Source organism: Amblyomma maculatum, chromosome 1 (genome assembly GCF_055883805.1).
Source record: "Amblyomma maculatum isolate TAMU_Amacu chromosome 1, ASM5588380v1, whole genome shotgun sequence".
NCBI lineage: Eukaryota > Metazoa > Arthropoda > Arachnida > Ixodida > Ixodidae > Amblyomma > Amblyomma maculatum.
The window spans coordinates 7,990,910-8,003,452 of NC_139344.1; the positions used below are offsets into that span (position 1 = coordinate 7,990,910).

General features: G+C 45.5%; 1 pseudogene; it reads left to right on the top strand.

Moving 5' to 3' along the window:
- The first annotated feature begins 9,104 nt into the window (after positions 1 to 9,104).
- Positions 9,105 to 11,194, top strand: LOC146201592 (RNA polymerase-associated protein RTF1 homolog pseudogene; annotated as a pseudogene).
- The last annotated feature ends 1,349 nt before the right edge of the window (positions 11,195 to 12,543 follow it).

Here is a 12,543-nt window from a genome sequence, read left to right on the forward strand (position 1 = left end):
ACAACACGATAAAAAAAAAAAAATACTACATAGGACAACGCGCGCGAAGGGCCATCGCTCCTCCATCAACAAAATGCTAATCACCAGCATGCAGCCCAACTACTCTGTATACGCAACCATTTGCGGATCCGTTAGCTGCGAACCGTCCGGGTTCTGAAGGAAACAGACTTTACAAAGCTCTGCAGAACGATGCGCAGCGTTGTCTGCTCTTGGCCGAGCGGCGCGTACGCCATGCTGCACTTTTTTATGTGCCTCCTCTGGAGCGAGTGCAGGATGGGCGAGAACTATCCCTGCACCTTGGCGAAACGAGGAGAGAAGTGCAGACGGCGCGCGCGGCAACAGCAAAACGAGGACGGTGGTGCTGCACTACTTGAACTAGTGCAGCTGGTGCAGCCAAATCGAAGATACCTTTTGAGGACCGGGAAGCTGCCGATGCGGCTCCTTCGCTGCGCTGTGTGCTGATCGCAACTCTCTGCGGCTTTGTGAATGTCATTATGGCACGCCATTTTCACTCGAACGATCATCCGGATTTTCATCGCATGTATCCGTACCAGATGCGCCCACAAACGAGATGCAGTACTTCCATTGTGGGGAGCGTAGATTTTACATGAAATCTTGCTTTGGTTAGAGTAAGGCATTTTGAAAAGTAGTGTGTGTCATTATTAGCAGAAACTACATGGTCCTCAGCTGAATCTCGGCGCGCATATTCCGGGGAGGGAACGGCAGCGAACAATGCCTCCCGCCTCGCCCGAAAGGTCATTATTGTGAAAAAAGGGCCCAGAGGCGCGGTGTACCGAATCCTGCTTTGAGTGCTAGACATCGTCGTACCTTGTGGAAACGGAGAATTCTATGGAAAAAGTGAAGTAGCACAAAGATGCCACCAGACAAATTAACCGTGAGCGAAGCGCTGTTTCAGAACTCTGTGATGCATGAGATACATTCGCGGAGCCATTATGCTTGAGACCAAGTCCAACATGAGCAGAATGCTGCTTGAGTCATGCATCATTTAGCAGACGTAGAGAGCTTTTCCCTTTTATTGTACGCTCACAATATACGTTTAGTAAATGACGGCTGACGTATGTTGAAAGCCAAGCTGCAGCTCCGCCGCACCCATACCTTCGTGAGAAAACCGTGCTTCGAAATGTGTCTTCTTACAAGAGCTTCGTCGTTTTCATTTCTAAATTAATTTGCATCCCGAAACAAGACAGCACTGTGCAAAATGACGAGGCAGCAACGGGAGCAAATTTACAAGGCCATATATAAACAAGTTCGATTATTGCTTGCTTAGAAGCATCGGAGGAAGCCACGCTTTCTGCGCTCCATAAATAAATGCGTCCATACTCAGCTGAGCGGTACACGATTTGCTGGAAAGGATCTCGCAAAGCCGTCACAACCTAGCTACGACACAACAGTGGGCTCATTTTAATCATCTGCTCGTTCGCAAAGGTCATCAGCGCGTGGTGCTGAGGAGTTGTCCGATGTTTAGCACAGAAGCCGTTGCGTGGTGCTTAGCGCAAAAAGAAAAATAGAAAAAGAAAAAAACGAGACCTGCGAATACAACCACGTGCCGATGCTGTCTGCCTGCCCCATAGCAAGATTGCACTCCGTGAACAGATCGCAATCAATGCTAAACGCAACGGTTGACATACAAATGAGACTTGAATAGTCAGAAAGTAATGGAATTACGAAGTACACGCTTTACCTCACTTTTCTTTTTTTAATAAACGCGGCTCGAGGAAATGGTGACTGAAATGACTCATTTGTGCGAGAAAATAGAAGGAATCGCGTCATTGTTCAGCCATGCCTTTTAGACAAAGGCCTATAGCAATCGCATTAGGAACAAACCGCATGTAGTCACAATCACGAAGATGCTTCCAATGAGATGTTTTCTGTATGGTCGACTTGAATGTATCTCTCTTCTTAGCAGTGCCGCATTGCGCCGCGAGCTTCTGAGACAAAGGAAGACGGCATCGTCGCATCCACAGCTGTTCGTGCATCCGAACACATGCAGAGCTTTGTTTTATCAGGTGCACAACACTAAGTTGGCGTGTTTTGTACGTCCGCAACGCGCGCAAGACGAGGAACAGCGCACGCCGAAAGCTCACTCTGTTGGCTTTGAATGCCTCAGACTCCTCAAAGTGACGTCATGACGGACGGAGAAGTGAGGTTTCTCTCTCCGTTTTCCTCCTCTGTAACAGTCGCGCGGGGCGCGGGAGATTTGAATTGCGCGTTTTTAGTCGGCGATTGCGCGGGTGTTTTATGCATAATTGAAAAAATAACCTCACAGACATGATTGACCAATAATATACTTTAAAAATCTAGAGTATTGGCACATTTGAAAACCGCTGCAGTATCCATTTAAGCCAAAAATCTCAACCGCACGCTTTCCATTTAGAGCGCGATTCAAGAATCTGCAGCGCTATGAATCTGCACAACCATGAAGGCAGCTGAATTAGCCTCTAGCTAGCGTACGCACTGACGTAACAACTCACATTTGAAAGATCGTGCATATGCATACTCCGGCCATCGCAAAGAGCACGACTATACTGTACAGCTACTGCAACCACAGCAAGCACGACTCGCTCAGTGCAAACCGCGCACTGCACTGTTCGCCATGTTGTTTAGACAGCAAAGTAGCCTGCACCAATGTTTACTTCGGTGAAGCAGTCTTCGTGAGACTGCTTCGCGAGAATTGGAACGCATCCCAAAATGGCGGCTTTTATTTTTTCTTTGCAGTTCGTCGCCTCAGTTTTTTCAGCAAGGCAACGCCATCAGCAAAATGCAGACTACCGAGGTGTTCTCCATCAACCCTTACCCCTAACTCTTCCCAACCCAGATCTCTGAATACTTCCTCTCGGCACGCGGTGAATAACACGGCGGAAATCGTGTCTCATCGCCTAACACCTGTGCTGGTGGGAATTTCATTACTTTCTTTATGGAAGACGATGTTGCTTTGCAGCCACTGTAGATATATTGCGGTACAGCTGAGCTTTCGACGAAGTCAAATACTTTCTCGTAATCTGTGCATGCTTTCCATAGGTCTTGTCTATATTGAGAGCATCATCATCACCTGGTTGATAGTGTGGATAAGGTCGACTTTAGAGTAGCCTTTACGAAAGCCTGCCTGATCCTTTAGTCTAAGGTTGCCCTGATTCTAAATACGATTACCTTCGGAAATACCTTGACGTAACGGATAGTAAAGTTATCGATCAGTAATTTTTTCCCGAGTCCTTCACGTCCCCTTTCTTATGGCTTAAAATAACATTAGCGTCTTTCTAAGATTCCGGTACTCTCGAGGACGTGAGGCATTGCTCATACCGTGTGGCCAGTTTTTCTATCATGATCTCTCCACTGTCCTCCAACAACTATGAAGTTACCTGATCCTCGTCAGCTGCTCTTCTCCTCTTCATTGTTTTCAGTGCTTCCCGCATAGTGGTTTAAAACATACGCGGCATTCTTGAAAAATCGAGAGATGACAAAATAAAGCTTCAAAATTTAAGAACACTAGTCACCATTTCTATGTTTTCTCTCTTGTTCCTGCTCCTCCTCCTCACCAAGAATGATTGGTCTGATCGGTTCGTCACATCTTCCATGGCTTATAAAAGGTTGAGGTTGCTGAAAGCTACTTGTGTGGCTATAGCCTTGTGGATTATACCGGTAGCTGCACCCCCGCAATGACATTTAAAAGGTAACGCTTCTCAGGTAATGCGGCAGTCGGCTAAATACGCTGCCCATGGCTCGGCGTTTACAATTTTATCCTTGTCATTTGTATTAAACCATTTTCAGGACCTCAGACTGCCCGTCTGTCAACGTTACTATCGCAGCGACCAGTAGAGGAGATGTTTTTAATTTTTCACCTCTTTCCCTACCAGTCCGAAACATTCTAGCTTGGTCGCTGAAATATAGGCAGGTTTCCCCGCATTATAATGTCTCTTCGTTGAACACTCGTGCGCACCTGCTTTGTTTGAACTACGGGACGAAAATAAATTATTTAGTTCTTTTTTTACATTACGAAAAGCTTCTTGGTACAACAGACTGAAAATAGCCTTTATTACTTACTCGCTAATTTGCTCACGCTGTTCTCTTCAGTCCCCACCCCAGTGAAGTGAGATCGGACCGTTAAAATGTTCACTGAATGCCACCTTCCAGACACTTGCACTGCACAGTAATGTCTCAGATTTATCAGTCTTGATTCAAGAAAAAAAAAAAGCTAATGACAACGGCACAATTACGTGCGAACCCAAGGGCGTACAATAATAGCTAAAGGCTGAGATACAAGCAGGTTTCATTGCCATTTTGGAAAAGAGGATAACCAACTTCGAAACTGATAATTAGCCCTGTTTACTTACCCTGAACTGAAACCTTCTGATTTATGCCTGCATTCCAACAGCCTCAATCACGCTTCATTTGTCCCATATACCAGATGGACTTGCCGGCTTCTAAATCTATAAGCAAATAACGAGGCAAGAGTGATTGTTTACTTAAATTGTTTGCAACTCCAGCTCTCCACTCGCTACCTAGGTGACCTACTCCTCCAGTCATTACACGAAGTTCGTTTATGTCGAGAAGAACAAACGTCTTCCAACCTGCACCCCGGCCGCTGGCGGTGCTGACAATACGCCCGAGGACGGCAGCAAAATGTCGCGCTGTATTGCTTCCAGCAATGATATATCCAAATGGAAAGGATACATAAGAGCTGCTTATCCAATTTACTATCTGCTATCCAGCTATCTGTGCCGCCTCTTGGGAAAGGCGCTCGCCGTGTTAACCTTCCGTATTTTCCCACAATCTGAGTCGGAATGCACAGGCACTGTTGCAGTGACCCCTTCCAGCACGCCATCACTCCTTCTGTGACTTTCTCAATTTATTCACGCACTCCGTCCCTGCCTTGTTTCAGATCGGCCCCAGCATACGAAAGGGGATGGCCTCGCCAAAGAATCAGATGCTAAACGTGATGCGACATGGAGTGAAAGGTGTGTTTTGACATTCGTTCTTGTTTGTGACTTGCTCGCAGGTGCTTTCATTTCAGGCTTCGGCGAAGTGAATTTGATTGTTCCAGGTGCGGCACTGCCGGCACGCAATATATGCCGTTACGTTCAAACATATTGCTATACGCGGTTTGAAGTCACTTTTTGTTTTATTTTCCCATGAACCTCCCATGAACACTTTGAGTTCAAAACCATGGTGACCACAAAAACGGTTTGTAAACAACACACCAAGTTCATTGAATCAAGAGATATATTTGGCTTCGCTGCATTATTAAGGAGAAAGCCTTAATTGGCTGTTTGTAAAAACATGTCCGCAAAACATGGAAGCGAAAAATGCAACAAAAATGTAACGTGTAATATGACATACGTCACTTTAAGATGTGACTAACAGTCATGAATGTGTACGTAATGACAAGTCTTATAAAAATGCCATGTCATGTCTAGTCACGTCATATGAGTTATTATAGCTTATTCATGAGTCATAGTCACTTGTCATGATTCAGTCAGATCGAAGATCCAATGTGCATGAGTATGGAGTCCGTGACTTGTGCAAGTCAAAGCCATGACCATGAACAGTGTACAGTCCTGATACTCGAAAGTGCTGATTCATGAAGCTCAATGGCGCAGAGTCATGACACTCAAATGTGCTTATCGTGACGCTCTAAAGTGCTGAGTCATGACACTCTAGGAACTACTAAAGAGCAGCCAACGCATGTGATTTCGCATCAAGAAAATTCTGAATTTACAACCCGGCCGGGTCACATTTTTTTAATTGCTTTCCGTTGCTTTGCCGGATAGTTCTCCTGCAGGCGCTACGATCTCATCTTGAACAAGCACAGAAGTGCCCTCCTTATCTCCCTATTCTACTTTACTTACTGGAGTTGAATAATAATGATTTTCTCGAGTTATTTTTATGGTATTTGCTTCATAATGAAAAACGTGTGGGAAAACAAAATAAAACTATTTTACATAATTGTCTATCCAATAACATTCACCCTACTCGTTTTCAAAAAGTGCATTTCCTACAAAGAGCTAATGTCATTTTCTACTAGTGAATCAGATGTTCACCTGTAGGGCCCATGATCCATTGCTTCTATTCCTTTAGTGTAATACCGGTACATTTTTTAGATCATATTTTTTTGTAAATCGGGTCTTCTATACAGATATTAAACGAACACTATGCCAGCACATTTTGCTTGCCTTTTAGCGAACAGGAGAGAGGTAAATCCAACTCTCTTCGCCCAGCCCAGAGGAGGAAGAAAAGTACATTTATGGCCAACACCAAGGCAAAAAGAGCGCATAATCCGCTAAGGCCCATTGGTAACCTGCTGAACAGTAATGAAGTCAAGCACTCCAGGAAGAAAAGGGAGGGTCTAAAATAAATAGAGGTGACGGCAAGTGCTACGTGAGTACAGAACGTGCTCTCTATATGCGACAGTGAGCTGTGTCTCGCCGTACGAAGTCGTAGAATAGTTACAACGGTCGAAAAGTACAAAATGTTAATATGGAGGAAGACCCCGAAGTGAAAGCGTCTGGAAGACATCCTGTTACAAGATGCCTGAAAATCAAAACGCGTGGGAGGTGGGTGGGATAAATTATATAACAAAACTAGACCTACTTGAACATAATAGTGCAGCAGCGACTTTTTTTTTTTAACTTAGTAAACAGTAATACACATTTAAAACATGAAAAAAAAAAAAAAAAGCGGATGTTGGATTAGGTAGAAAAATAAGGTGATAAAATACTGGTGGCATATGAAATCTATACCTCAGAACATAGAAAGAAGTAAAAAGAAAAGTAAAAAAAGGAACAAATAGAAACAAAGCGCGTTATGAACGCACAAATTTGGAATGGCTATACTGAAAATACCTAAAAAATAGGCAATGAGCCAATTCACGAAATTTACGATAATCATTTGTGAATTGCTAGAAGGTACTTCTTTCGTGAGGTGGGGAATGCGGGGCTGAAGATCGCACGATTTAGCCGTTAATGGTAATGAGGAGAGCAATAGCGACGGAGAAGCGGCTTCCTTGAAGTTGCTTTTTTTTTTTTTTTTTGCACTTAAAGTAGTAGCATATGGTATTCTTTGTGAGGAGTGATAGCAAACCGCAATTTGAATATTGTTTCATACGCGGTGTATCAGTAGGACAAAGCTTAGACCTAGTAAGCACTTTGACAGTAGAATAGTAAGAACAAGGTAAATGAGTCAGGTAGGAGGTGTGTACTGACTAACGGATATAAGCAGAAGCGTTTGGCAGTTGACAGGCATAGGTAACATACCACGAAGACATGCAATAATTAAGGTAACTGTGAATGAAAGCGTAATACAAGGATAGGAGATCTTGGCACTAAAATTAATGCCAGTTTCTATTAGTCGCATTATCCAAAATAAACCCTTCGTGCTAATTGTGTGTGCAGTTTAAATTTTAGGTGGGAGTCAAAGAGGACGCCAAAAATTTAGCAGAACAGAAATTATGAATAATTTGATTGCCTGTGTGATTGATTACACAAGATAGTTGTTTTTGATGAGAGTGAAAAATCAAAAAGCTAGCTTTTTGTTGGATTAATTTGTAATGTATAATTTTCTGCAGAATATGAGACGATATCATTTAAGCCCTCCTGCAATGGCTTAGTAGTTAGGCCTCTCGGCTGCTTAACCCAAGAGGCATGTTCTATCTTGGCCAGAGTAAGAAAAACTGCTCCTCGGTCATGTATAGGCGCATTCGCTCGGCTACATAAAGTGTGCCTTTACATCTACCTTGGATAGTCTTTCACACAGCGTAGATAATGATTGTATACTAATGAGCATACTCGAGCCGACACCGAGGTGAAAATCAAAGTGTTAACCAGGTATGGCCTAACCACACTAAATCGGTCATCCTTTTTCAGCATGAAATGCCCGTTGTCCGTGCAGCGAAGGAAGAGCACAGCGCCGAACCGGAGGTCAACACAAAAGCGAACTGCAAAAAGCACGAAAGCCAACCTAAATGATGCTTGTTTCTGCGGGTCTCCCCTGGTGTTTACATGCTGTGCTGCCGCTGGAGCAGCGCATGCGTCAATACGTGTCTTATGTAGTCCTGTGGTGGGCGCAGCCAGCACACGGCGCTTACGCTCTGCCCTGCAGTCAAAGTGGCGCATGCGCATTCCAGGCGGCACTTGACGAGAGAGACGACAGCACCTCGTGAGTGTTCGTCATTATAGAATGCGCGCGCCGGCGACCAAAACACCGGTCTCATGGCGTCGGCCATCAGTATGTCATGTTTGGTTTGGTTTGGTTCGTGGTTTAACGTCCCAAAGCGAATGTGGTGGTTTAACGTCCCAGGCTATGAGAGACGCCGTATAATAGAGAACTCCGGAAATTTCGACCATCTGGGGTTCTTTAACGTGCACTGACATCGCACAGCTATCGCACGGGCGCCTAGCTTGTCGCATCCATCGAAAAGCGGCCGCCGAGGCCGGTATTCGATCCCGTATCCTTGGGCACAGTAGTCGAGCGCCGTAACCACTGCGCCACCGCGGCGGAGCTCAGCAGGTCATGTGACCGCTGGACTGTGCAACATGAAGAAAACGCAGTCATATGTTCAGTTACACCTATAGTAAACGCATTTTATGTTTGGGGTTAATGTCTTCCTGCAAAAAAAAAAAAAAAATTCGACAAGCGGCAATTGTTTCGCGTGAAACTAAATCAACCATTATTCGCTCCTATTTTCGCAAAGGGTAGGGATATGGCGCGTTCTACTAAAAGACTGTTTACGATACAAGATATTCTTTTTTTTTCACATTTCTGTATACTATGAAGAACTTGTCAACTTCATCCATATCTGTGTTTACTCATCATCACCTTCGTTTCATGGAACTTCATCTTCTTTTGTGAATCATTATCATCAACGTTCGTTCCCCGACGCCATTGTTGGCTTTGTGATCGCTCGGTCTCCAAGCTCACAAGTTCACGAGCGTCCGGACCAAGTTGCTGAACCACGGATATCATCCGTTTGTTTCAGTGAGTGCTTGTAGCGACAGTGTATTGGTACCAAGCCGGAGAACATCGCCGAGGCACGTAAGTCCGCGAAAGACTGACTCTCGTTGTCAAGGTAAGCTAGCCCTCTCGCGAGCATCATGAAACGTAAGAAGCGAGTCGTGTTGGAGTCCAGTAGAGAGGAAAGGGTCAGCCACGAAGATTTGGACGGCCTGCTCGCCAAGAAGAAAAGATCTGAGTCCGAGAGCTCGCCACAGAAGTCGCAGCCCGAGGAGAGCTCCAAGCTGGGCGTGGACGCATATAGCGACTCGGAGACGTCCGAGAGCGACGGCAACTGGACCGTTGATGGCAAGGGCGGCGCCAAAGCTCTAAAAGGCAAGCTGCCGAAGAAAACCCTGAGGAAGGAGAGCTCGTCATATAGCGAGGCCGAAAACAAGGTCAGCGCTTCGTCCTCATCCAAACCCGAAGAGGGCGAAGTCTCAGACTCTGGCGGCGGTTCCTCGGCGCCTGCCGGCGGCAGTGGCAGCGGTGACGATACCGAAGAGGAGGAATTTAACGATGGCTACGACGAGAACCTTATGGGTGACGAGGAGGACCAGGCGCACCTGGCGCAGATGACCGAGAAAGAACGTGAGCAGGAGATATTTAATCGCATCGAGAGGAGAGAGGTGCTTAAGACGCGCTTCGAGATCAAAAAGAAGCTGAGGCTTGCCAAGCGCAACGAGCAGAAGCGGAAAGCCAAGAAGGAAGAAGGCAGTTCCACCAGCAGCAAAGGTGGAGAAGCAGTGTCGGCCAGCTCAAGGTGTAAAGAGTGGCGTCGTATGGTCGAGGAGCGAAAGGACAAGCTCGACAAGAAGGCACAAGCTATCAAGGATCTCAAAGCCGAGCACGAGAAAAAGCGAAAGCATCTCCAGAAACAACTGCAGAAGGAGGAGGAAGAAAAGGAGAAACAGAAATCCCAGGAGAAAGAGGAGTCCCAAGCTCATACATCCAAGAAGCTCAAAGCACGTCACATTTATTCGGACCATGATGATGATGATGATGATCCCTCTGACAGGGATGATGACCAAGATGACGCCCAAGCTGGAGACGAAACATCTGAACGTCGCCGCTCATCCTGTTCATCCTCATCTTCTGACGAAGAAGAAACCAAGCCGCAAATAGCCGCCACAAAAGAAGAAATTAGCAAGATACGGTTGTCGCGTCACAAGCTTGAATGCTGGGTGCACGCGCCGTTCTTTGCTAAAACAGTTATTGGATGTTATGTGCGTATTGGCATTGGCTCGAACAATGGTCGCGCTGTGTACAGAGTGGCACAGATCACGAATGTGGTTGAGACTGAAGAAGTATACTCCCTGGGACGTGCTCGCACAAACAAGGGGCTACGGCTAAAGCACGGTAAACACTTCAGGGTCTATCAACTTCAGTTTGTTTTCAACCAAGACTTCTCCGACTCAGAGTTCCAGAAGTGGAAGGAAGCGATGACACTGAAGAGGGTCTCATTTCCCACTACGGAAGAGGTGGCAAGGAAAGCAAAGGACATTCAGGAAGCTCTCAATTACCAGTACAAGGAGTCGGATGTAGAGGCCATTTTGAGTGAGAAACAACGCTTCCAGCAAAACCCACACAACTATGCTGTCCGAAAGACCCAGCTCATGGAGCAGAAAGACATGGCAGACCAGAAGGGAGACAATGAAGAATCACAGAGGCTAGCAGGAGAGTTAGAGCAGCTTGAGAAGCGTGCTCGGGAGCTGGAGAAGCAACGTACGAGTACAATCAGTGCCATCAGCTACATAAACGAACGTAATCGGCTGAAGAACATTGTGGAAATTGAGCGTGCCATTCTGGAAGAGGCCAAACTAAACAAGGACAAGGCTGGCGACCCTTTCACAAGGCGAAAGTGTGCTCCGAGCCTGGTGAGTAAGACACGGACAGCGGACCCCAAGCCTGTGGCACCACCGCCACCAGCACCCGAGAAAACACTAGAGCGACCGGTGGACAGCGCAGCTCGATTTGAACCGGTGCGCAAGCAGCAAGACCAACAGCCACATGGGTATGAGGAGGACATGTTTTCAGCACATGACTTTGACATCAAAATCGACCTGGATATCTCGATATCCACAGCGCCTTCTGCCGTGGCAAGGCCATCAACGCGTGCAAGGCCAGCACTTCCGAAACGCTCCCTGAACCTGGAGGAATACAAGAAGCTGCGGGGACTTATATGACCTCTCGCGACCTGTGTATGTCCGAAGCAACGTTACTAGAACAAACAACTGTTTCACAGCTCCCCATACCGTCCAGCGGAGGAGCGTGTCCCAAGTGGCGGTCGCGAGAAATAGCGGCGCTGTGGTCGACTCTTGCTCCTTCCCGGGCGCGTCGTCTGCTACACGCGGCGCGGAAGCATAGAGCGGCTAGCGCACAAATAGTTTTAACGAACAGCGGTTGGGCTGTACATGGCTGCAGTAAAATTACAACTAAATTACGAAAGCTTTGGGCTCGAAGCAAAGTGTTACATGGGAGAGCGCGTTTATGTGCTGCGAAATTCCCTCGTTAATGCCATGAAACAAATCTGACAACGCCGTCGACTTGCTCACCAACGCTGTTCGTTGCTTTGCCCACTGGCTTCTGTTTTGTAGCGGGTATTCCAGTACCGATTAGACGAAGGTTCAATGCCAGCAAACGGCCTACGTCGTTGTCTAATCAGAACGTCTGTTTTTAGTGTCCTATTTTTGAGGCCTGACGCAGAATAACGATCCGTTAGCATTTCTAAAAAAAGTTTTGTTGCTTATCTTATACAAGAAAGTAGGGTGGGTGGAGTTAATTAGCGAATCAACTGAGAAAGGATTCAGCGGGAATGGACATAAGCAGAACAAAATTAAATAACAGAACAAACACGAGTCCCTCTCTCTAAAAAAACAAACATAGCAAGCTATCACAGGTAGTTGGGATTTTATTCGCACAATGGCCTTGAGAAATCCCCCCCCCCCCGCCACACACACACAGAAAACAAAAGAAGTAACGACACTATTTTATTGCTTGTAGAGGTAATTGTAATGAAATTCAATTGGTAACGTAACTAAAGAAAAATGAGAAATATGCAGTAATTGTCAACAAAAGTAATGTGCAGATGAAGTGCAGCAAACAAAAAAAAAACTTGATTTCCTTAACGTTGTTAAAAATTGCAAGAATCAACAGCAAATCAAAGAGCAACACTGCTTCCTCTTTGGCAAATATTTGACTATACAGCATAACATATTATTTTGTTTGAGGGAGAATGAGCATTTAGACATAGAATAATTCGGCAGTGATACAGCGAATACGATTGCACACATTCTTATTTATATATGAACATCACAATCCACGTATATATATATATATATATATATATATATATATATATATATATATATATATATATATATATATATATATATATATATTGTAGTGTGGTAATCTTCATCGTTATTGTCACTGTAGTGTGGTAATCTTCATCGTTATTGTCACTGACATGCATCGCGTGCTGGCGCTCTCGAGGACGAAGAAGTTGGTCGTTGTTTTCGTGATTCGATACGCCTGACG